Here is a 23,938-nt window from a genome sequence, read left to right on the forward strand (position 1 = left end):
TTCATGCCAATGGCTATGAAAGGCTGAGTCAGCTCAGCTGGAAGGTGGGGTGGGGCTTGTTGGACTCTGTTCTTTGCATCTCTGCCTTCAAGTACCTGCTAGCTCTGAAATCAGCAGCTCCAGCCTCCAGCAGGGATTTCTGTTTCTGGAGGCTAGAATGGACAATTTGTTGCTTAAGGGGTGCTCTGACTTCCAGTTGGACAAAAGGCCTCTAGGAAGGAGTAGGTTGTTCTTGTAATGACTTTTCATCCCCCACACACCTCCCCTAACCCTACGACTGCTGAGAACAGACTCAACCCTATCCATCTCAGTCTTTTTTTAATTGTTATTTTTATTTTATGTGTATGAGTGTATTGCACACATGTATGTGAGTGCACCTGTGTCGTGCAATGCTGCACAAGTCAGAAGAGAGTTTCAGATTCCCCTGGAACTGGAGTTAAGGACTGTTTGTAGCTGCGATGTGGGTGTTGGGAATTGAACCTGGGTCCTCTGCAAGAGCAGTCAGTGCTCTTAACTGCTGAGCCATCTCTCCAGCCCCCCTTCTCACTCTTTTAACTAGGGAAAAATGCAATCTTAAAACCCAAAAAAACTCCCCAAACCTAACAGAAGTAGGGGTGCTTACAGGGAGTTTACAGTTACTTTAATCTCCTTATTTGCCTGTGAAGAACCTGAAGTCTACCTAAGTGGATCACTGCCCAAGGTCACTCTGCCCACCATGGCAGAGCAGGGGCAGGATGCAGACCCCAGGCTCTTCAGGCTGGATGCCCACTCAAATTTCCTGGGTCACAGGTGAGCATGAGGAAAAGCATGATCTTCCATGGCTGGAAGGCTCCTGAGTAGAGGGGACCCTGCACATTGTTGCATCTTAGTATACAGGACAGCAAGAAAAAAGCCAAGCTGATTAATTTTGGCTTAACGAGGGGATCAAAGGACCAAAAGAGCTTTCCCAGACCTTCAGAGACAACATGATCCTGAGCGCCAAGGATGAGAAGCCCAGCTGAAGAATGAGGAAGACGAGGAGTGTGGTGCCGAGTTGCACTGCTTAGATAGCCTGCCTTTGCCTTGTGTGAGCCAATTAAGTGTTGTAGAAAGTTTACCCTGAGCTAGAACTTCTTTTGAGGCTACAGGGCACTCCCCCAGCCCAGGAGCCTTGATCTTCAGAGATACACATACCAATCTTTCCCCTGGGAAGAAGATGAGGTCGAGGCCTCCTATATACTCCCCAGTGACTCATCCTCAGTTTGGCAGAATGACAAGGAGGCTACTGAGAAGCTGACCCAGCAGATGGTGGCTGGAACCGAGAAGGGCAGAGGAAAAACAGGCTGACCCCCACCCTCCCAGATGCAGTCACGGCTGGCAGTGCAAAGCCTCTCCTGTAGTTGGCTTTCCTGTGCCACATGACCATGACTCTGACCCTTACCAGTAGCCTCCAAGTTCAAAAGGCTGATCTCAGGACACTTCGGCCTGATGGCTCTCCCGCATACAGGTACAGGCTTGCTTCCTCCCTCCGTCCTCACTTCTACATGTGTCTGGTCCACAAAGCTCAGGGTTCAGAATCAATCCAAGGACCCCTACACAGGTGGTCTTCCCAGGTTGCACACCCACCCCCACCCCAAGGCCTGAAGTTTTGTCTTCTCTCTCTCCTGCAGTTTGTGGAGAATGGGGACTGACTTAGGAGCCAGTTATGTCGCTGCCTTTGAAGGGTGGTGGCGACCCTACTTCACTGCTCAATCCCGACCCTGTCCCCAGCTCCACCACAGCCTCCTGCTATCTGCATTGTACTGAAGCCAGGGATGAGAGCCAAGGCAAGATCCATACCCAGAGTCTCCACAAACAGAGAAAAGGCAGGTTCACTCAGCATTCTTTCAGACCCGATGCATAAACATTGCCTGATCTCCTCTTGCCGTGCCTTGATGACCCTGAAGGAGTCTAGGGGCAGAAGTGACTGGGGTGCTACCAAATCAACCCCAGACCGTAAGAGCAGTTCTTAGTTTGGGTTCCAAGAGTTCTGTGAGCCCTGGGAGAGATATGCTATTTGTATTTTTCCAGGGAATGGGTCCACAGCATTTGCTGCATTCTCAAAGGGTATACTATGCTCTCGGATGTTGCTCCAGCCTCCCTAGAAGGACAGGGCTAGGGCTCCATGACTAATTCTGCCTCTGCTCCCCCCACCTGCCCCCAAGAAAAGCTTTCTATTACAAGTTACAGACACCAGATAAGTTCTTAAAATGCACTCACCCAAGATGTACTGAATCAGTGGCTGGGCACTGGGCCCAGAATATGATTTTCTTTTGGCTTTTTTGTCTTTAGTGATGTTGGTGACTGAACCCATTGCCTTATGTGTGCTCAGTGCTCTATCACTGAGATACATTACACTCCCAGACCTTTTTAAAAACAGCTAGAGGTCAGCGAGGCAGCTCAATGAATAAGGCAGTTGCTGCCAAGTCTGACAACCTATGTTCAGTCTCTGGAATTCACCTGGTGGAAAGAGAGAGCCAACTTTGACCTCTGACCTCCATACATGGTGACATGCTCCCTTCCCCATGAAAATAAAGTAAATAAATATAAAAACTCCCAAATAAAAAAACCCTATTTTTTTTCAAGGTAGGGTCAAGGCTGGCCTCCTGAGTAGTAACCAGGTACTACCATGTCCTGCCAGAATCTGTACTTTTGACAAACTTTTGGCATGGATTCTGATGCCAAGGGCCATCTGACACCTCTTTATATTCTAAGGCACTCTCCAAATGGTAGCCACAAGCGACATGTGGCCAATAACAACTAAAATAAAATTTAAAAACGAGTTCCTCTATTATCCTAACTACCGTACTAGACAGCACAGAAAGAAAACATTTCCACGGTGGCAGGAAGTTCTGCTGCACAGTGCTGGCCTAAGGCTATGGCAGAGTGTTTTTTCTAATAGCTTAATTACTTTTCTCAAAAATTTATTTATTATTATTTTTTAATTATTTTATGTGTGTGGATGTATTGCCTGAATGTGTGTAAGTGCACCCATGTCATGCAATGCCCGTAGAGGTCAGAAGAGGGCGTCAGAGTCACGGACAGCTGTTAGCCACCATGTAGGTGCTGGGAATTGAAACTGAGTCCTCTGCAAAGGCAGTCAGTGCTCTTAACTGCTGAGCCACCTCTCTAGCCCCACAACTTGAACTCATAGAGATCTGCCTGCCTCTGCCTCCTGGGTGCTGGAATTAAAGGCATGCGCCACCATGCCCAGCCAACCTTTCTTTTTTTAAAAAAAGATTTGTATTATTTTTATTTTATGTGTGTATGCATGCATTGCCTGGATGTAGGTAAGTGTACCTGTGCTGTGCAATGCCTGCAGGGGACAGAAAGAGGCTGTCAAGATCTCCTGGAACTGGAGTTACAGACAGCTGTTAGCTAGCTGCTATGTGGGTGCTGGGATTCAAACTTGGGTCTTCTGCAACAACAGCCAGTGTTCTTATCTGCTGAGCTAGATGATAACCTTTCTAAAATATATCACATTTCACTTCCCTTTTAGTAAGCACACTACTCTGAAAATACCAGGCTGAGAACCAGAAGCTTAGAGTTCTAGCCTTGACAGGAAAAAAAAAAAAAGCAGTAAAGCCATTTTTGTCTAATGAAATCATACTTTAACCCCTAATATACAAAGCCAGAAGCATGCAACTGGCATGTAACTCATCAAAAACAGCTGCTCTGGCTAACAGAAGTGGGCAGGAGCCCCACTCATGTAGCCGTCTCCCCTCAGTAAGAACCCCTGTGGACTCCTAGGTCTCTAAGAATCTTACACAGGTAGGAAACCAGTGGCTCCAGAAAGTCTTCCAAGGTTAGTCAGGATTATTTGAGGGCTGGACGGACAACTCCAATCCTGAACAATAGTGGTCAATATTTATTAAGCACCTACCATTATTTCTCTCCTTTTTGATTATGAAAATATGGCTTTGAGAAGTTTGGTGGCCTGCCTAGAAGGTTGTGCAGCTAGAGGTGTGTTGAAACTGGCTCCTGCCTCTGGAGCCTGTGCGTTAACCTTGACCAGAATGTCACACTTCTTTCAGCTTCTTCGGGAATGTTCTGAAAACAGAGGGAGGTAGAGTACAAACTGCCAACCAGCTGGTCTGGCCAGTAGAAGATGCCAAAGGAATGTCTACTCCCCACTCTTTACCAGGCTGCGAAAGGCGACCACAGAGCCACTGGGACTTCTGAGCTTCACATCATGTAAACAAGGTGCCTGAAGCTTCATAAGGCATTCCATACTCCAAACTTTGCTTTTCCCTCCACCAAAGGGAAATAAAAATTTGTCTTTCAGGCCATCTTAAAAATGTCTACTGAGGGGCCAGAGTGAATCTCTCAAACTATTTCATCTGGAAATAAAAATTTGTCCTTCTCTGAATGCCTAGAGGGATAAATAGCAGAAGTAGATGGCTCAACTTCCTTAATAAGATATTGGTTGAAAACCAATGTCATCCTGATGCTTCCTCTTTTCAGCCTCTAGCTTGCCTGGCCATCAGGCCACACTGGGTAAGCTTCAGCCTATCAAAAAAGGAGAGGCTATGCAGGAAAGGAGAACCATGGGCAAGTCCAGAGAGAGGGAACAGGCCTAGCAAAACAGCTCTCTGGACAGATGTGCCCTAGCCCCATGCCTGTTCAGGCTGGCTCCCCTTCCTGCACTGCTTGCCTTCCTCAACCCCCAGCTCTGGTGCCCTTCCAGCCAGAAACTGGTCCTTTCTTTCTCCAGGGCTGGGTACCCCAGGCAGGCCTCTGATTCTCCTCCTTTGTCTGCCCACTCCTCTCTATGGAGATGCCTTCTTGTTTTCTTTACAGAACTGTCTACCCAGACCTCTCCTACCCTTTCAGGCCCCAGGGGAAGCCATTTATGGTAGCCTGCTGCATTCAGCAAGTGTTCACTAAGCATCAGGGGATGTAATAGCTGATACCACTCACAAATGCCCATGTGAGGGGCACCATACCAGGTGCTTCATCTGCATTGTCGATGTACCTGACAGCAACTCTTCAAGGCTGGTGTTTTTCCCATTTGACAGATGAAGAAACTAAGGCTCAGAGAGGTTAAGTCAACCGCCAGAATAAATGTGGCTCAATTTACACAACTAGAGTACCTGACATGGGGTTAGGACTCAAATGAAGCTATTCTTGTCCCCTTCCCTTGGGACTCAAGGATCACCAGCTCTTACTGATAGAGGTACTGAGGAATCCAGGAACTGGAGGAACAACAGCAATACCTACTGCAGGACAAATAGACTTCTATTTTGTTCCTAGAATCTACCTGACTACATTTGGTAGTAGTTTCTCAGGCCTTAGGACTAAGAATGAGGGGTAGGAGTCCCCTTGTCAGTAAGTGCTGAGTCAGCAATAAACATGCCCGCTTTCTAGTGGTTATACTAGCACATGCTTCTGGGTGTGTGTGTGGGGGGTATCATTTTTAAGCTGATTCATTTTAGTAGGTCATTTAAAAATATACATACAACATACACAATCATAAACAAAAATCCCAGGCAATATGCTACTACCTTTACTGAAAGAACCACTGAAGAATTTGCTTTGGAAAGAAGAAAAGTAAACCAGAAAGAAGACATGGAATGTAATAAACACTGGTAGGTACAGGAATGCAATATGTTGGTGAACTTAATAATTCTGTGTAAAATATTAGTTTAATGGGACTGGAGAAATGGCTCAGTGGTTAGAGTACTGGTTGCTCTTGCAGAGGACCTGGGATCGATTCCCAGCACCTACATGGTGGCTAACAACGGTCTGTAACTCCTGTTCCGAAGGATTCGACACCCTCTTCTGACCTCTGTGGGCTTTGCACAACACAGGTACACTTACATACATGCAGGCAATACACTCATACGCATAAAATAAAAATAATTAAAAAATTAGTTCGACTCATTTAAAATGACTAAAATCTATGAGGAAGAAGAGTGAAATGGATTGCTTAGTGGGCAAAGAATAATAAAATCCTGTCTTTGGAGGAAATTTATATATGAAAATATTTAAATTTCATTTAAAAATTGCAGTTGAGTATGTATGCTAAAATTTAAGAGTAAATAGAAATACAATGACAGCTTCCAAACTCAAAGAGAAAAGAAGGAAAAGTAGGCCACTCTGTCATGCTAACAGAAAGCAAAGGATGGAGGAAAGAAAAGAGGTAACAGGATAATAAAATTACAAAGTAAAAACCCAAGTTAACGTGGCAAAAATAAACTTAATATGCCATTAATTTTATTTTATTTTTTTTGGTTTTTTGAGATAGGTTCTCCCTGTACCCCCAGCTGGCCTGTAACTCTCTATGTAGACCAGGCTGGCCTCAAGCTCAGAGAGCCACCTGCCTCTGCCTCCCAAGTGCTGAGATTAAAGGCGTGTGCCACCACACCCTACATTATGTCATTAATTTTTATACACACAAATAGATTAAAAAAAATTTTTTTTGAGACAGGCTCTCAGCATGTAGTTCTGGTATGGAACTCACTATGCAGACCATGCTGATCTCAAAATTGTGGTGATCCTCCTGCCTCAGCCTCCTTAGTACTGGGACTATAGGCTGAGTGACCACAAAGCTTAGATAGGAATTTTACTGAATGTATACTGAATGTATACATACTGAATGTATGTAAGTGCACCATATACATGCAATGCCTGTATAGGACAGAAGAGGGCATTAGATTCCCCAGTACTAGAGTTACAGATGATTGTTAGGCACCATGTGGGTGCTGGAAACCAAACCTGGGTCCTCTGCAAGAGCAGCCATTGCTCTTAACCACCCTTGAACTACTTCCCCAGCCCTTCAGATGGGATTTTAAAAGACGATCATATTTTATTGTACACATGTATGAAATTCTCTAAAAGTAAAGTAAATACAGTAAAAGATGCAGCTAGAAGCTAGCTAAAGACAGGGGCAGGGCAGACAGGACAGATGCAATTGGGACACACAGAAGGATACCCAGGGTGGCTGGGGAAGGTAGGAAAAGCTCCCTGAAGGTGATGCCTGCATTAATCTCAAGGACGAACAAGAACTGCTCAAGGGAGAGAGGTTAGGGGCTGAGGGGCTAGCTCCCCTGATAAAGTATTTATTGTACAAGCATCAAGTCTGGAGTTTGAGCCCAGCTAGCCAGCCTAGCCTCATGGGAAACCCTGAGGTCCCAGTGAGAGACCGTGTTTCAAAAAATAAGGTGGGGCTGGTGAGATGGGTCAGTGGGTAAAGGTGCTTGCTACCAAGCTGGACAACTTGAGTTTGATCTAGGGACCAATATGGTGGAAGGTGAGAACTGACCGTTGCAAGTTGTCCTCTGATCCCCACATATACTCCATGGTCTGTACACATTCCCCCCAAATTAATAAGTAAATTTAAAAATATAATAAAAAATGTAATAATAGTAAAGGTGGATGACTCTTGAGGAACAATCCTGAGATTGATCTCCACACAAACATGTACACACATCTGCAAATACACACACACACACACACACACACACACACACAGGCAAGGGGAGTCCAGGTCAAGGACAACACAAGGTGAGCCTAGAGGTATGTCTCTGCAGGCATCACAAACACATTGAAGCAGATGGTGGTTAAACTGCAGTCATGCTGATGCAGCAGAGGAGACTGGACATGAAGTTCAGGCACCAGATCATGAGAATGACGTTAGTCTTCATATACCCCAGGGCCTAATTCTTGGGGACAGAGGACCAGACAGAGGAACCTGTGGGAGAAGGGCAGACCATGGATGCTGGGTATCATTCAGAAAAACCTAATGCTGGTACAAGCTATATAGGACTCCAGAAGGCTTGCTGAATTCCTTTCCCTAGGGCAGAGGGATGGGGTGGGGATGTGGGGTAGATGGGAAGGGCCATCCCTGGGACCTGTACTTGGGCACTCAGTGAAACTCAGATGCAGGAATCTTGAAATTGCCTCCCTGGCCAGCTTGAAGCCTGCTTCCCTGGAGGGAGATTTCTGCATATGCATTTCCCATTAGGGAGGATATGAAATGTGAAGGCTTATTAATCATTAAAATCTTACAGATCGATCATAATAAAAGAAACCTGACATACCCACAACTATTCAGCCTCACTGCCAATTCCACAGGTTCGCAGACAGGGTAAAGAAAATTTGTGGGATAAAACTTATGACAGCTTTCCAATCCCTACCATACGCCTGGCAATGCTGGCTGGCCCCAGGCCTGAGGAAACACCACTGCCTAGAAGGCCCCTTGGGATGCTAAGGGCAATCACCCTGGATCTATTCTATTAGTAAAAGTCTTACCCACTTCCAGCCTCTCCCGGACGTCTGCCCATCCACAATGGGCTGAGCTCATCCTCAAACACCATGTCCTTTAGACAACCTCAGGCTCAGACAGCTGTTGGCTCTGCACTGCTTATGGGCCCAGTCCCAAGTCTGTGGTCTATAATTTATCTGACCACTGTTTCCCTAAACACAGGGCTTGGCCTTGGCTGGTCTGATCTCTCTACAACCTTCTAGCTACTGAGCTTTGGTGGACCACCTGGCATCAAATCTTAAAGAAAAAGGATATAAAATTATATGTAAACTGTGACTCTGAATAGTAACTGTCTCTACCATATATTAACATTTATAAAAAAACAGACATAGAAACCCTGTCTTAAACAAAAAAACCCAGACACCTAGCAAGCACAACAAAGGTTTCCTTTTGGTGGTAGGCTTATGGATGGATGCCCTAGTATTTCTTATATTTTTGTAAGTTTCCCACATTTTTTCAGTGAGTTAGTCTTCTTGGTTTCCAAGTGATTAACACGGGGGTAGGGGAGAAAGAGAGAGGGGGAAATATACCATAAGAAGCTCAAGTTCCTCCTACCCTTCCTTCCCCCATTCTCCTGAGGGAAGCCCATTACCCATTGCTCTCCCATGTCCCTCACAGTATGGGACAAGAATCAAGAAAGCATGTAGTCATGTTTGTGAGTTGGATGACGCCAAGCACACAGCCATGAGAGCACATAGCACCTCATTAGAAGCCTAGGCAGCTGGGCTGCGAAAACAGAACAAACAGGAGGCTGGAGGCAAGAGCTTGACTTTTCTGGTTTTGGTTTTCGTTTCACCCCTTTCACGTTCTCCCCAGGGACTATGAGTTTCACCAGTTGTAACTGAGGAAGCCAGAAGGTGATGGGCATCACTTCCCTGCTCTCACCTACAGCCACCCCAAGATGAATATGTGCAGTGTTACAGACTAAGCTCCTTCTGGATGTCACTCATCCCAAGCGAGTGGCCCCAGAATCACTGGGAAACATGGCAGAACTAGACTGAACCTGAGAGGAAACTTCCAGCCCCTCACCTACTTCTTATGTATAGGGTGGGAACAGAGAGCTGATCCTGGTCTAGGAAACCCAAAGGGGTAGCGAGTCTTTCTGGGTAGCCTCTTACCTTCCTTATATATAATCTAATTCTACTCTTAAAAAGATTTGTGTTTTCAAATACAAAGTACTTACTTAAAAAAAAAAAAAATTAAACCAGTGGCTGGGCGTGGTGGTGCATGCCTTTAATCCCAGCACTCTTGGAGGCAGAGGCAGGCAGATCTCTGTGAGTTCAAGGCCAGGCTGGTCTACACAGTGAGTTCCAGGTCAGCTGGGGCTACAAAAGACAATCCCTCCCGGAAAAAAAATCATAAGTGGCTGGGCACAGTGGTACCTGTAATCTCAGTACTTTGTTATCTTAGTACTTGGGACACTGAAATAGAGTCTGAAGCCAGCATGGGCTATATACTGAGACCCTATCTCAACCCTGTACCTCTCAACCAAAAACTAAAACAAACATACAACTTACATCATTAGAGCAATCCCTATACCATTCCTTTCTGACACATAAGAAACACTTACTGTGCTGGACATGGCGCACATACCTATAATCCTCGCACTCTGGAGGCAGAGGTAGGTGGATCTCTGTGAGACTAAGGCCACCAAGGAAGGAAGGAAGGAAAGAAAGAGAAAGAAAGAAAGAAAGACTGTAGTTTCATTATTAAACATACAAAAATATATTTTAGATAAACTGTTCTCCAGGGCTGGAGAGATGGCTCAGCTGTAAGAGCACTGGCTGTTCTTACAGAGGACCTGGGCTTGGTTCCCAGCACCCATATGGCAGCTAATGACCATCATTAACTCCACTTCCAGGGGATCTGATGCCCTTTTCTGACCTTTCTGAGCACTGCATGGCACAAGTGCACTTACATACATGCAGGCAACACACTCATACACAAAATAAAAATAATAAAATATTTTTAAAACATAGTTCTCAACCAGGTGTGGTGGCACATGCCTTTAATCCCAGCACTGGGAGGCAGAGGCATGTGGATCTCTGTGAGTTCAAGGCCAGCCTGGTCTACAAAGCAAGTTTCAGGTCAAGCTGGGGCTACAGGGAGACCCTGTCTCAAAAAGACAAAAAAAAAAAACAACAACCAAAAAACCCAGCCCCCCCCCAAACAAACCAAACATAGTTCTCCAAAAATTATGTCTTTCACTTATGCATATTTTCATTTCAGCATATGGGATCTAATTTATTCTTTTAAAATATTTATTTTAGGGGCTGGAGAGATGGTTAAGAGCACTGACTGCTCTTCCAGAGGACCTGGGTTTGATTCCCAGCACCCACATGGTGGCTATGAACCATCCTTAACTCCAGTTCCAGGGGAATCCAAAGCTCTCTTCTGACCTCCGCGGCCCTCTTCTGACCTTTCTGAGCACTGCATGGCACAGGTGCACTCACATACATGCAGGCAATATACTCATACACATAAAATAAAAATAATAAATAAAACATTTAAAAATGTTATTTTAAAATATACCGTTTCTTACAGAAAGACTCATTGTTTTTGCTAATAACACTTAGATGTTGGCGCATGCATCTCTAATCTGTATGTATCTGATTATTACTAGTCAAAATGGAGATCTTTTTTAAAGGTTAAAAACTCATTCCGTTTTATGTCTTACAGGGTTTATACTGAGCTCAATATTGTCTAACTGTCCTTTTCCCTGACTAGAAATGCAAGCTGTTTGGAAGTCCTTGCTGTGCAGTGCTGATAGCCACCCCTTAGTTTCTAGTCAGCAATGCTAATATCAGAAAGTCAGGAACAGACACTCTCAAAAGAGGAGGGGAAAGAGAACCCTGATAGCGGAGGGCAGAGTAGTCAGCACCACCTCTGAGGATGGCTCTGAAGAGCCCTCTGCAAACCCCTCTGGCCTCTGTCTCAGCAAGGAATGGACTGAGGGATGACCTGGGGTGCACAATGAGTTGGGACCTTGGCAGGAGAGCTGAAATTAGTTGTCCTGTCATATCTTAGAGTGTCTTCAGCATTTGCTGCCATTACATGCATATAATTCCATGCTGGACCATGCTAACAGAAATTCACAATGGCAGTTATTAGAGCTTGCTAAGTATTGTACAATGTATGCATTATTTCTTAAATCCTCACAACTCTGAGTAAGGCACTAATATTATGCCATTTGTTTTTATTTATTTATTCATGTATTTATTTGAGACACGGTCTGGCTATGTATTCCAGTTGGCCTGGAACTCACAATCCTGCCTCTGCCTCCTGAGACTAGAATGACAGGTATGCGTCACCATGCATACAGAGGAAGAAACTGAGGCTCTGTAGGTGAAGTAATCTGCCTAACATCACACTATAGGAAATGGTGGGAGCAGGATATACACAAAGGACTTTTAGGTTGAAGTCCACACTCTTAGTTATGTCTTAGTTATGAGACTGGTCCCCTTTCCAATGATCCAAGCTTTAAAAATTGGGACCCAAATACAGAAGCTGTTACAAACTAAAGATCTGTTAGTGAGAACCCAGGGACTGATCCAGGAGGAAGCATCCTACTGAACAAGTGCACACAGACAGCCCATGTTCTAGAAAGACAAGTAGAGAGCAGACTCCAAGCTGGGCTTGTGGCAGGCCTGTGTTCCTTGACCCGGCCATGAGGACCAGGCCTATAACAAAGTTCAAATCTGCCATGTAAAAAAAAATTTTTTTTATTTTATGTGTATGTGTGTATTGCCTGCATGTACGTTAAGTGAACCTGTGTTGTACAATGCCCGCGGAGGTCAGAAGAGTCCGGTAGATCCCCTGGGACTGGATTTATGGACAGTTGTTAGCTGCCATGTGGTTGCTGGGATTCAAACCTGGGTCTTCTGCAAGAACAACCAGTGTTCTTAAGTGCTGAGTCATCTCTCCAGCCCTGCCATTTCTTTTTTAAAGTCAGGATCTGGGCTTCTTGAGTCTAAATTACTGTTTTGTTTTTTTTGTAACAACACCTTGAGCACCAACTGTCACACACACGATCAGAACTTTCTCTCCAGACCCTCTACACAAGACATTTGATAACTTAAACAAAAGTGTTACAATGGCATTTTAAATTCAACTTTCAAAAACTCTGCAATAGGAACGCAGGCACCGAGTAGAAAGGATGCCACAGACTGAGCAACTCTGATCTAGAGGCCATGATAGAAATGGAATGCAGGGAAACATGGAGGGAATAGTAGCACGAGGACAACCGCGTGGGTGCTTCATTCTACACAATAAGCAGCAAGAATATTTCATGTATATTATGCAAAAATAGTTCAAGTGTCATTTACATATTCAAATTAGGACATTTCCTATTACCAGACATTCTGGGAGTTGCAACATATACCATTCAACAATTTCTGAAGATTACAGTGTTCCCCACTGCTCCACGCTAAATCACACACAGCCCCTGCCTCCCTTCCTGTTTCTGTTTTGCTTTGCTTTGCTTGAGACAAGGTCTTGCTATGGAGCCCAGGCTGGTCTTGAATTCACAATGGTCTTGTCTCAGCCTCCTGGGTTCCAAGATTACAAGCGTGAGCCATCACACTCATCTCAAACAAGTTTCTTTGATAAATCAAAATGTACTTCAGGATCAAGATTTGAGATCACTGTTATAAATAGTATTTTGGTTGTAAAAAAAAAAAAAAAAACGGCTTTTTTACATTTTGGACTGCTTCATGACAAGGAGCTGTTTCCTAGACATGACCAATGCGGCTGAAACATACCCAACGCCCTCCTTTCTGGGCTTTTGTGCCTGGCTATCATAGGTGTGACTGGCATCAGGTCTTAAGAGATGAGGAAAAGACGGGTTCAGTCTCCCTGTAAGGGAGGAGGTTTACAAGTTCACTGTAGTCACTGGTGACTGGTTCAGAAATTGAGGAACTAATTTGAGGAACTTCAGAATAAACAAGAAACCCAAGCAACTTGGCTTTCCACAGAAGACTTCTAACACATGAGGGAACAGAAGGAGGTACAAGGTCCATTCTGTGGAACCCAATCATGACCTGGTTTTAGATGCTGCCCGACATGCTTTCTTTCAAACTGGCCCAAGTGACCGGGTAAAGACCTGAGTGCCAGGGGTGCATCTGACATGTCCACTTATATTAAGAGATCATACCTCTGCTCTCTCCAGGGAGGGGAGGAAAGAACTTGGGATTCTGGATATGACAGACTATGTCCTCAAAAGAATCTCATACTGATTCCTTGCTGAAAGGGGGAAAATTGGGAAACAGCCTAGGGCTCGCTCATGATTTTACTCAGCCCATCTAGGCCTAACAGGAGGAGTCTAGATTTGTATGTTGTACTTTCATTCAACAACAAATAGCTACCCTACCCAGTAGACAGCATGTTCTAGGTGCTGGATGAGCCAGGGGGCTTATGACTATGATCAAGTCAGATAAGAGCTTTCCTTGTTCAGATGACCCTGAAAGGCCACCTTAGAATGCTGACCCTAGTTGTCAAAAGACCTGTCATGGGTCAGGCTTGGACCATTTGCCTATGATTCAATGCACCAAGGACTGTATGCTTCTGTCTTGAGCTATGTTAGAACACGTTTGTACTGACAGTGCCTTTACTTTTGAACATGCATGCTTAAGTTTCCAGATTGTTACCAAACTTCTTTTCCGAGCTGACAAGCAGAACAAGGTCCCAGGAGGAGAGAAATGCTAAGGTGTTCCTGCCCAGACGCCTGAAGGCTGAGAGGGGCTCCTCCTGTCAGGAGCTCTGAGAGTAATAGTCAGTTGGTTCAAGCTGTATCACATCTCCTTCCATGTCCACTTCCCCTCTATGGTGATGTCCTTGAGAAAATGCCTTGGTTCTACTTGTTTTTACAGATGCTCAATGTGTATGTTCTAATAAAGCCACGTAAGCTGAAAACACTGTAAAGTAGAAATGCACATTTCTACAAAAGGAGAAAGAAAGAAAGAAAGAAAGAAAGAAAGAAAGAAAGGAGGGAAGGAGGGAAGGAAGGAAGAAGGGAAGGAAGAAAGAAAGCAAAAGAGAGAAGTCAAACAACAACAAAAACTCCCAAAACAAACAACAAAGTTGTCCTCTGACTTCCAAATGTGCACTATGGCACATCCATCACATAAAAGATGAACCTCTGACCCGCACAATACCCACCTGGACTGATCTGCACATGCACGCTACATGGAGGGGAATACAAAGACCCCCTCCCATGCCTTTTACACTTCTCTCTATAAAGCTATTCCTGTCTCTCCAAGTGCAGCACCTGCCAGGTGAGACCACCAGGCAGACTCGGGGAGTCCTTTACCCAACTAACTCTCCCAGGCAAAGCACTCTAGGCATTACCTTAATTGGCAATCACACCCTCATTTGGGGCTCACTAAGCCCCTCTTTGCCCCTAAGCTTCCCAGATATCCCTACTATCAATTAGAAGAGTAATTCTGGCCAGTAAGGGGAAAAGCCAGTATCACCAGGGGGCCACCATTCAGATATGACATTATGCTTTGCCCTCAAAGGCCTCTCGCAGACAGGAGCCAAATAGAGCCAGCTGGATGACGCCAGCTATTTGGGCTTTTCTTGCCACCTGCAAGCCAGGGGCAACATGCCACTTCTTCAGAGATGAAAGATCAAGAGCTTCTTCATGTGCATTGGGTTTGGAACCGCATAATGAATCCCCAGTAATCACCCAGTGCCCACTTTGGGTACGACACTGCTTGGGGACATAGGAAAGGGCCCTAAAGGTGGAGACAACCTTTGAGACTTCCGGGTAACCCAGCCTAGAATTGTATTTTCTTATTAACCTTGGCCTCCTTTGATCACATCAACCTTATGGTATAAGACGGCATCAAATAAACAGCTTTCTGTTTACTTTTTCATAGATGCAGGGCAGCAGCCACAGGGGATCCACTCTTCCCAAGCCTAGCAGACCTTGCAGGAAGGTTCTGTGTGATGGGCCTATGTGAGGGAACAAAGAGGAGCTGGTTAACAAAACAAAATTCCTGTTCTGGGAGAAGCTACTCAGCCTAGCAGCTGCAGAACACAGTGCAAAGGGCTTGGGTTTTAGCTCAAGCTCTGCCATACAAGCTGGATGGCTTCTCGTAACTTTAGCCCATCTTTTGCAAAACAGAGGGCATAAATACTAATGAATATTTCCATTCTGCCTCTCTCAGTATGCATGTATGGGGGTGTGTGCACATGTGAGTGTGGAAGTGCATGCACATGCACATGGAGGCCAGAGGTTGATGTCAGGTGTCTTCCTGGATCACACCTCACCTTATTTATTTATTTATTTATTTATTTATTTATTTAGTCTTTTTGAGACAGGGTTTCCCTGTAGCCCCAGATGGCCTGGAACTCGCTATGTAGCTGTTTTATTTTAATTTAATGTGTATGAGTGTTTTGCCTGAATGTATATAAGTGTACCACATGTGTGCAGTGTCCACAGAGGCCAGAAGAGGGTGTCAGATCTCCTGGAACTGGAGTTAGTGATAGCTGCTAGCCACCATGTAGGTGCTAGGAATAGAACCCAGGTCCTTTGCAAGAACAGCCAGTACTCTTAACCACTGAGAAAGCTCTCCAGTACTTCTACCTTATTTCATTAAGACTGACACTCTCACTAAAACTAGAGCTTACTGATTGGCTGGACTGGCTGGCCAGCAAGGCCCCAGGGTCCTCCTATTATCTCTGCCCCCTCCCCCTTCAAAGCACTGGGATCACAGGCACACAATGCATGTGGCTTTTTATGTGGGTGATGAGTTATGAACTCAGGTCCTAACAGCAGGTACTTTACCCATTGGGCCATCTCCCCAGTCCTCCTTTTTTTTTTTTTTTTTTTTTTCGTCTTTTAAAGACAGAGTCTCCCTGTAGCCCCAGCTGGCCTGGAACTTACTATGTAGACCAGAAGTCACAGAGATCCACCTGCCTCTGCCTCCCGAGTACTGGGATTAAAGACGTGTGCCACCATACATGGCTGCCATTTTGTATTTCTAATATTTGTTTTCTTGGCAGAGTGATTAAGTTCTAAGATTTTGTAGCCATGTTTATCCAAAGCACGTTGAAGGAGATTGCTAGTTAACTCAGATTGCTAGGATGTGGTACTGGGGCTGGAGAGGACATCATTGACAGGAAACCAGAATAGTTGCAAGGGAATAACAGTTCCTCTGGCACAGCCCCAAATAGTCAACATCCCATTTTGTGGATGATCCCAGACACCCTGACACCAGCTGCACTAGTCAAGGACACAGTGTGAAAGATCCTCTGCCTTGTGGACACCAATCATGCCAGTTGCTCTGCCCTCACCTCTGGCCTTTGTGGGATGAGAAGCTGTAGCCACCAGAAACCAGGAGGGGAGGATGGCTCAGACTGTAAGTGAGGAGCTTGCAGTCAAAGCTTCCTGAAGCCCTGTGAGCATTCAGGCTTTCTAGTCCCTAGAGCTCTTGTGAGCCACAACTCAGATGGCTAGAAGGAAGGCAGGGGTGCAAAGGCGTCCCTCAAAGGTCTCTCAAACCAAAGTACAGTTTGTGTCTCTCCAGCTCTCCGCCAAGGGTTTTCCCAGCTCCCCAGGGCCAAAGCGCCCCTCCCGCTGCAGTGCTGATTGCTACTGGAAGTGAGCCATTTTCCAGGTGGCTGGACTCAGGAGTGCAGTGACACTGCTGACCTGGGCTCTGTACCCTGTCCATATGACTGGCCAGTGCGTAGTCTGTCAGTCAGCAAGCCTCAGGAGCCTCCCATTGGCTTCCTGCTCCCTAATTCTAGTAGCCCTTGGGCTGGAATGAGTGTGATCTTCTCAACAAGGTCTGCTCAGGACTTCCTCTACAACTGGGCTGGGGAACAAATGGCCTGTCACCTACACCCCTGCATGAGTGACTCACCTTCCAGAGAAAGTGCTCCCCTCACCTAAACAAAGCTGCTTGGAAAATGACTAAGGCACCTATCAAATGCAGGCTTTGGGGCCAACCAGTGACAGAGCGAGGGCCAGTCCTTCTGCCCTCACCTCTGGCCTTGAAGGCAAGTACCACTCCAGACCTGCCGCCTTCATTTTCATCTGAGTGAGCTCCCCACGAGGCTTGACATCCGGTGATTTATTTTTTCTGAAAACTAGGTTCGCTTTAGAAATGACTGTTCAGCTATCAGGACAGCTTCCCCATGAGAAAACAAAATGTTATTTAAAAGGAATGTCAGCATGGTGGGAGCCAGTATTTTTGTTTTGTATTAAAGGGGGGAGGAATTTAAAATCTTGGGTTTTTTTGTTTGTTTTGTTTTTCTCATTGTGAAATTTGAAGCACAATTTGTAAGACCTTGACTATAGATCTAGGCTCCCAGATCTGGTCATGGAGATAACCTGAAAAGGCAGAATTTTTTTTTTTTTTTTTTTTTTTGGTCTTTTTGAGACAGGGTCTCCCTGTAGCCTGGGTTGCCCTGGAAGTCACTATGTAGACCAGGCTAGCCTTGAACTCATAGAGATCCACCTGCTTCTGCCTCCCAGCTAAAGGCGTGCACTACCATGCCCCGCCAACAAGACAGACTTTTAAGGGAGAAAGGGAAACAATGTGGGATGCTTTGTATTGATGGAAACCATACTTCCAAAGAACCACCCATTGCCTCCTAGTCCCCTCAAACAAAGAACAAGTCCTTACTGGCTTATTTTCCACACAGTACTCTCTTTCACACCCCAAGTTAATGCCGGGACCCACTTAATACTGAGGAGCCTACTGTTTGGAGCAGAGTCCTGGGAGCCTTGCAGAGACCCCTTATTTAGGACTGTGTACTCTGACTAGGCAGAGCCTGGGCCTTTTTAGGGTTATCTGGAGTGTAGTGGGGGCAGAATATAAAGTAAGCCTGGGAGAATTTGGGGCTAGCAAGATGGCTCAACAGGTAAAGGTGCTTAGAGTCAAGCCTGATAATCTAAGTTTAATCCCTGGAACCCACAGGGTGGAAGGAGAGAACTACTTGCCACAAACTGTCCTCTGACCTCCACATGTGTACTGTGGTGTGCATACATACATGCACATATACACAATGAATAAATGTAAAAAAAGTTTTTTAAAGACTAGGAGAATATGATAGTTAATACCACTAGGCTAGAGAAACAGTTCTTAGAGGTCCTACTGAGAAAATGACTGACCTGTCGGGCAATCTGACTGTGCTTGATATCACCTTGTATAGGACAGGGCTGGTCACAAGGTAGGAATTGGCAGCTATGGCTACTGCTATCACTACTATGACAGCGACCACCACCAACAATAGCGGTCACTTTGCTCAGCCCTCACACAAATCCTCTCATGTCTTCTACTTGAAACATTTCAGATCCCATTTACAGATGAGGTAGTCCATGCTGACAGAAGTAAAGTGATCTGCTTGAGGGCACACAGGCAGACAGCTGCAGACCAGGCTCTGACAACATACACTACTGCACTGGAGGTGGAGGCATCATGCACCAGCTCTATTGGGCTGGACAGATCACTTGACAACCCCCCAACTCTCCACCTTAGTTTCTACATCTGGAAAATGAGCATAAGCAGACTTGTTCAGACAATAGGCTTTTATTAATATCAATCAATTACTTATCAATTACTTAGATCAATTAATAACTGCTATAAATAGATGGGTAAAGTTATCTACTGGTTTACCTATGTAGTTTAATTAGGTTCAAAATGGACTCTTTTGGAGGGAGGGATACATTCTTACTCTTTCTTGAGCAACTTGGTATTACGGATCAGTGAAGTAGATGTTAAGTAAAATGGGCTTAGAGTCTGGCCCTGGTGCCAGTTTCCTAATGTTATTTTATTTAGGCTTAATTTTTAAGATTTTTACCCATCTTTCTTGATGTAAGTACTCTAAGAAAATATAAACACTGGCTATAAAATGATTCCTTATGCACATAATTCCAAAGGATTTCTATCAGGGAGCTAAAGATTAAAGGATCTCAAACAGCAGAATGGAAGAGGGCTTTGATTTAAACAAGAATAAAAGAATACACAGGGCTGTGAGGAAAACTGGCTTTGTATTGTCATCAGGCAATCAGAGGAGTCCAGAAGGACCGCACCTCAGCATCCTGCTGGGAGCGGAGGAAAAACTCTCCAGTGCTACCTCCCTCCATCTGGCCTTCCCTTTCTGCTCTACAGCTGTGGGCCTTGCTCACACTTCAAATGCTCAGCCTAACCCGTGAAGACACCCAACCCATTCCTTTCCCTTATTCGGGATCCTGGAGTACAGAAGGCTGACTTAGCCTCAGAGCTCCCTAAATCCACTCTCCAAACTGTCCCTCTCCCCACCCACTTTACACTGGTACCATCAAAAGTGCCCAGAGTGCTTCGATGCCTCCAGTTTAACTGAAATACTAAAATGGGGCAAACAGGAAGCATCAGACACAACTGCGGTAGTGACTTATTAATCACAAAAGCAGAATTTTAGTTGCATTTTAACCTTTTGCCAGAAAAAGAGCCTTGAGATGATGGAAGCCATCAGTGGAAATATATGCTGTTTTCATGTGTTCAAAGCTGGCTTTTTATTTAGACTGAATTTGGTTTTTAGTTTTCTACTTTCTCTCCAGAAAGAACATCTGTCAAACCAACCAGGATGAGCCAGTCAGCTCTTCCCAGGGTAGGAGGGCCAGTTGGGAAACTCCACGTGCTATCCAGAGACAGGAAAAAAATAGGAAACTCAAAGTGATTTCACAGGCCAAAGTGATAACACATTTTTAAAGAGCGGGCCAAAAAGCCGAAACAAACAACTCTGGATTCAGCTTTTATCTCCTTTATGCCCCTACAGATCTCCCCTAGCCCCTAGCCAGGGATGAACCCTTACCACTCCCCAAAAAACTCACAGCAATGCCTAGGGCTGGACAACCAATCAGGGTGAGCCCTGTCCTCAGCACTGAATGCTTAGCAGTGAATGATATCTAAACACTCCAAGCAGATCACAAAGGAGTCAGTGTTCATCTGGAGAACCAAAATGAGGAACCAAACCTCTATCTGCTGAGGCAAACAGCACAACCAGACATTTTTGTTTAATACATGAAGGTTCATTTGACAGGGTCTCTGTCTCGTGCCACTCCCACAAACTCTAACGGATACCAGAGGCAACCCCCCCCCTTCAGAACTGCTTCTCATACTCAGAAACAATCAGAAGATGACCTAAACCCTGGCAGCTTACTGCTGTCTGATTTCACAAACTGCTGGTACATATTTCTGGGTATGTATACCTGGGTACTTCTAAAATTAACGTCAGACACTTTTACTTTGAGAGCTTCTGAGAACTTTATCACACCCTTCCAAATAAATCAGGATGTGTGTGTGTGTGTATGTTTTCTGAGACAGGGTCTTGCTGGCTGGCCTCAAACTCACAGCAATCCTTCTGCCTCAGATTGTCTTAAAGGTATTTGAAAAACTCAGACATTGATCCAAAGGAACTGACTTTGAGACATTACTTTTAAAACAAGAGAAAATTCAAACACATCTTAAGTAGACCAGCACCTTTAAAAAATCCTCTTACACTAAGAGCACAAATATCATGCCAAGCCCTTTCCCCTCCTGGTTGGAGTTCTCTTATGTGGTCTCCTGGTTTAGGGATCTGGGAAACCCATCCTCAGTCCTAGCAGTGAGGCCTCAGACAAAAGAGATGGGTCACTATCCCCCACACCTGGTTCAGGTTACCTATCAACTGGACAATACTATGCCATTTACTACACGGAGGGATAAAGGGAAAACGTTACAGACAAGCAGAAACAAAGCAAAAACCTCATCACCAATGTTAAGACACTATCCTCCAATCTGTCAGAAAGACCAGGCTTCCAGTCACAGGGTTTTCAACAATTCAACTGAATAAACTTTAGAGAGTGATCTGGGTGCCCGCTCATCATTTTAATTAGAGCTCTTAAACAATCATTCGTGTTCACTGTCTCCACTTAACAAAAACAACTTTGTCATTAACACCCTGATCTTTTCTCCACTTCTCTTTCCACACACCCCATCCATCCTTTAGTGCCGAGAGCAACGTTTTTAACCAAAACTCGGAAAGACTTTTTCTTAAATTAATGAGCAACAATGAGGCTCCTAGACAGGTGGCAATCTTTGCCTGGGACAAGTGGTTTCTTTCTACTGGGTGCCTGTGCTCGGTGGCTGCAAGTTGCCAGAGCCACGATGAGTTTGCAAGACGAGACTAATTAAACAGTTAAAAGTCCCGAGCACAGCACAGCATTACAGGGCAGGTCAGTGCCGGCGAGGAGGGAGGACACTAACTACTGCCCCGCTGGGTGCCCAGAACAGTCTCAGCTCCTTCTCCCATCACCAGTGACGCCCAGCACTCCACAGGGAGAGCCGCGGCATTTCACAGCCGGGGCAGGTGGCAGTGAGGGGGGCACCCGGACCCCGGGCTTGGCGCTGGGACGGCTGAGGGCACTGGTGCTGGGGAAGCAAGACGGCCCCGCGCGCGTTCCTGGCGAGCGTGTGACCCGTGGGTGCGCGGCCTGGAGGCTCGAGAAGAGCACGGCGTCGCGAGCGTGGCGCTGGCGGCGCGTGCGAGGGTGCGAGCCGAGCAGACCGCGGCCGCCCGGACGCCGAACCCAACCATGCCGCCGCGGCCAGGCCCGGGTTTGAGAGACGACCCATCCCGCCGCTCCCTCAGAGCCTGGCGTGCGGTCTCGCGGTCCAGCCCAGTCACCTACCGGCGGAGCGCCGATCTCCTCCACCTAGCGAGTGTGGCGCCGCGCTGGCCAGCGATCTCCCGCCGTCCGCCGCCAACCGCTGCGCTCGGGCCCCTGGTCGCCCCGCCCTGCCCCCGCCTCTAGGTCCCCAGGCCACGCCTCCTGAAGCCACGCCTCCCCCCGTGGCTGCGACTTTGCCCAGTTTCCCGCCTCCTTTCTTTGGTCGCCCAGCGACCCTTGATCCCGCCCATTCCTCCAAATTAACCAATGAGACGTCTCGTTCCGGCCTGCTCGTCGTCCCGCTTCCGAGCAGCGATTGGCTAGCGAAGGTCTTTCCAGAAATGGGTACTGTTTCCGGCCAAGATTTATAGCAGAGACTGCTGGGTGGACCGGCGGGCAGAAGGCGGAGGCGGCCGGACCACACATGCGCGTTTGCTTTCTGGCACTCTTTTTTACGGGTTACATTCTTTTTGAGGTTACGGGAAGGAATTGCGACGGTGCGCATGCGTGGGCATTCCCAGCCCCGACTTCGGTTACCTTGGAAACGGCGAGGCGCTCTGCTTTCAGAGTCTGGTGTTACACTTCCTTTCTGCTCGAGGGCGAGGCTGCTTCGGGCTAGGCGAGAGTGATAGGATTGGAAACATTTATGGAGTATTTGCTTGGTGCTGTAGAGTACCTAAGGATAAGGTCACAGTGCCCTTGAGGGGCGTGGAGAACCTAGGGCCTACATAGGACAGGCCGTGTGTTGGGACATAGGTCTGAGAGCGTGCAGATGGCGTGGTGTAAAGTCCTTCCGCACTTGAAGAGGCAGCGGGGTGTGTGTGTGTATCCGGGTTCACCGGCCACAAAGCTTGGGAGCGTGCAGATGGCGTGGTGTAAAGTCCTTCCGCTCTTGAAGAGGCAGCCGGGGTCGATTCCCAGCACCCGCATGGATTCCCAGTACTCAAATGGCAGCTAACAACACCTGTAACTCCAGTTGCAGGGGAGTCTGACACCTTCTTCTGACCTCCTCAGGCATTGCATGACACCGGCTCACTTACACACATACAGGCAATACACCTGAAATAAAAATAATAATTTTTAATAATAATAAAAATAATTTAAAAAATACAAAAAGATATGTATAGTACTCCTTCTGAATGGAGGCAGAAGGGAGGGAGTGTGGGGAGTATATAGCTATTTTTTCTTTTCTAACCTTGCCCATATATTTGTAATTACAAACATTTTTTTAAAGTTTGCAAAATGAAATGTGTTCCTTTCCTTGGGACTCCATCAGGACTTAACTGCAGATGTGGGACTTGGTTCTCTGGTGGGAGTGGGCAGCCCTGTTCAAGACTGGCTTGAGAAATAAGGAGTATCCTGTCTGGAAAGGTTTGAGACAGGGCCAGGCCATTGTCTGCTTGTAATCACTTTGCAGACCTAGATGCTGGAGATCTGCCCAAGCAGACATCTGTTGTTGGGCACAAGAGAACATCCATTTAGACATTGGTGGAAAACCCACAACCTGGCCTGCATTCAGGAGGCCGAGGCTAGAGGATGACAAGTTTGAGGCCTGCGTGGGCTACATAGCCAGACTCTCAAAAACAACCTACCACCTGGGAGCCTCATACACTCCTCCAAGCCAGATATAAGCTTTGTTTGGCTGGTTTAGTACTTTGTTTGTTTGTTTAATTTGAATTTGAATGTCTTAGGCTTTCTGCCTAGCCAAAGCAATCAGTTATTTATAGCCCCAGCCCCTGTTGTCTGCTCCTAACCATGTCATGTCCTTAGAAGCTTTTCTGATTGTGACTCCCACAAGAGCCCATGATTTTATAAGTCATTGCCTGGGGCATATTCTGGCTCTGCCAGTGACCAGCTGAGAATGGTGAGAGAGAAAGTGTTGGACTAGGGGCTCCTAAAAAGCTTCCATCCCTGGGATTTTGCATTTCAGTGACTCAGGGAGAGACGGAGCTGGGCTAGATATACAGGTTAGTTTCAGGTCTTGGGTGTCTGCCTTTTTCCTCCTACCACCT

General features: G+C 46.1%; 1 protein-coding gene across 1 annotated transcript in view; it reads right to left on the reverse strand.

Moving 5' to 3' along the window:
• Map3k14 (mitogen-activated protein kinase kinase kinase 14) overlaps nucleotides 1–22,050 on the reverse strand; it is a 49,553-nt gene extending 27,503 nt beyond the window's left edge. Inside the window, exon 1 of the mRNA XM_008838245.2 lies at nucleotides 21,948–22,050. The gene's annotated coding sequence lies outside the window, so the exon portion shown is untranslated. The remainder of the gene's footprint in view (nucleotides 1–21,947) is intronic.
• Nucleotides 22,051–23,938: the final 1,888 nt, after the last annotated feature.

This window comes from Nannospalax galili, unplaced genomic scaffold (genome assembly GCF_000622305.1).
Source record: "Nannospalax galili isolate Female #2095 unplaced genomic scaffold, S.galili_v1.0 scaffold95, whole genome shotgun sequence".
NCBI classification, from domain to species: Eukaryota; Metazoa; Chordata; class Mammalia; order Rodentia; family Spalacidae; genus Nannospalax; species Nannospalax galili.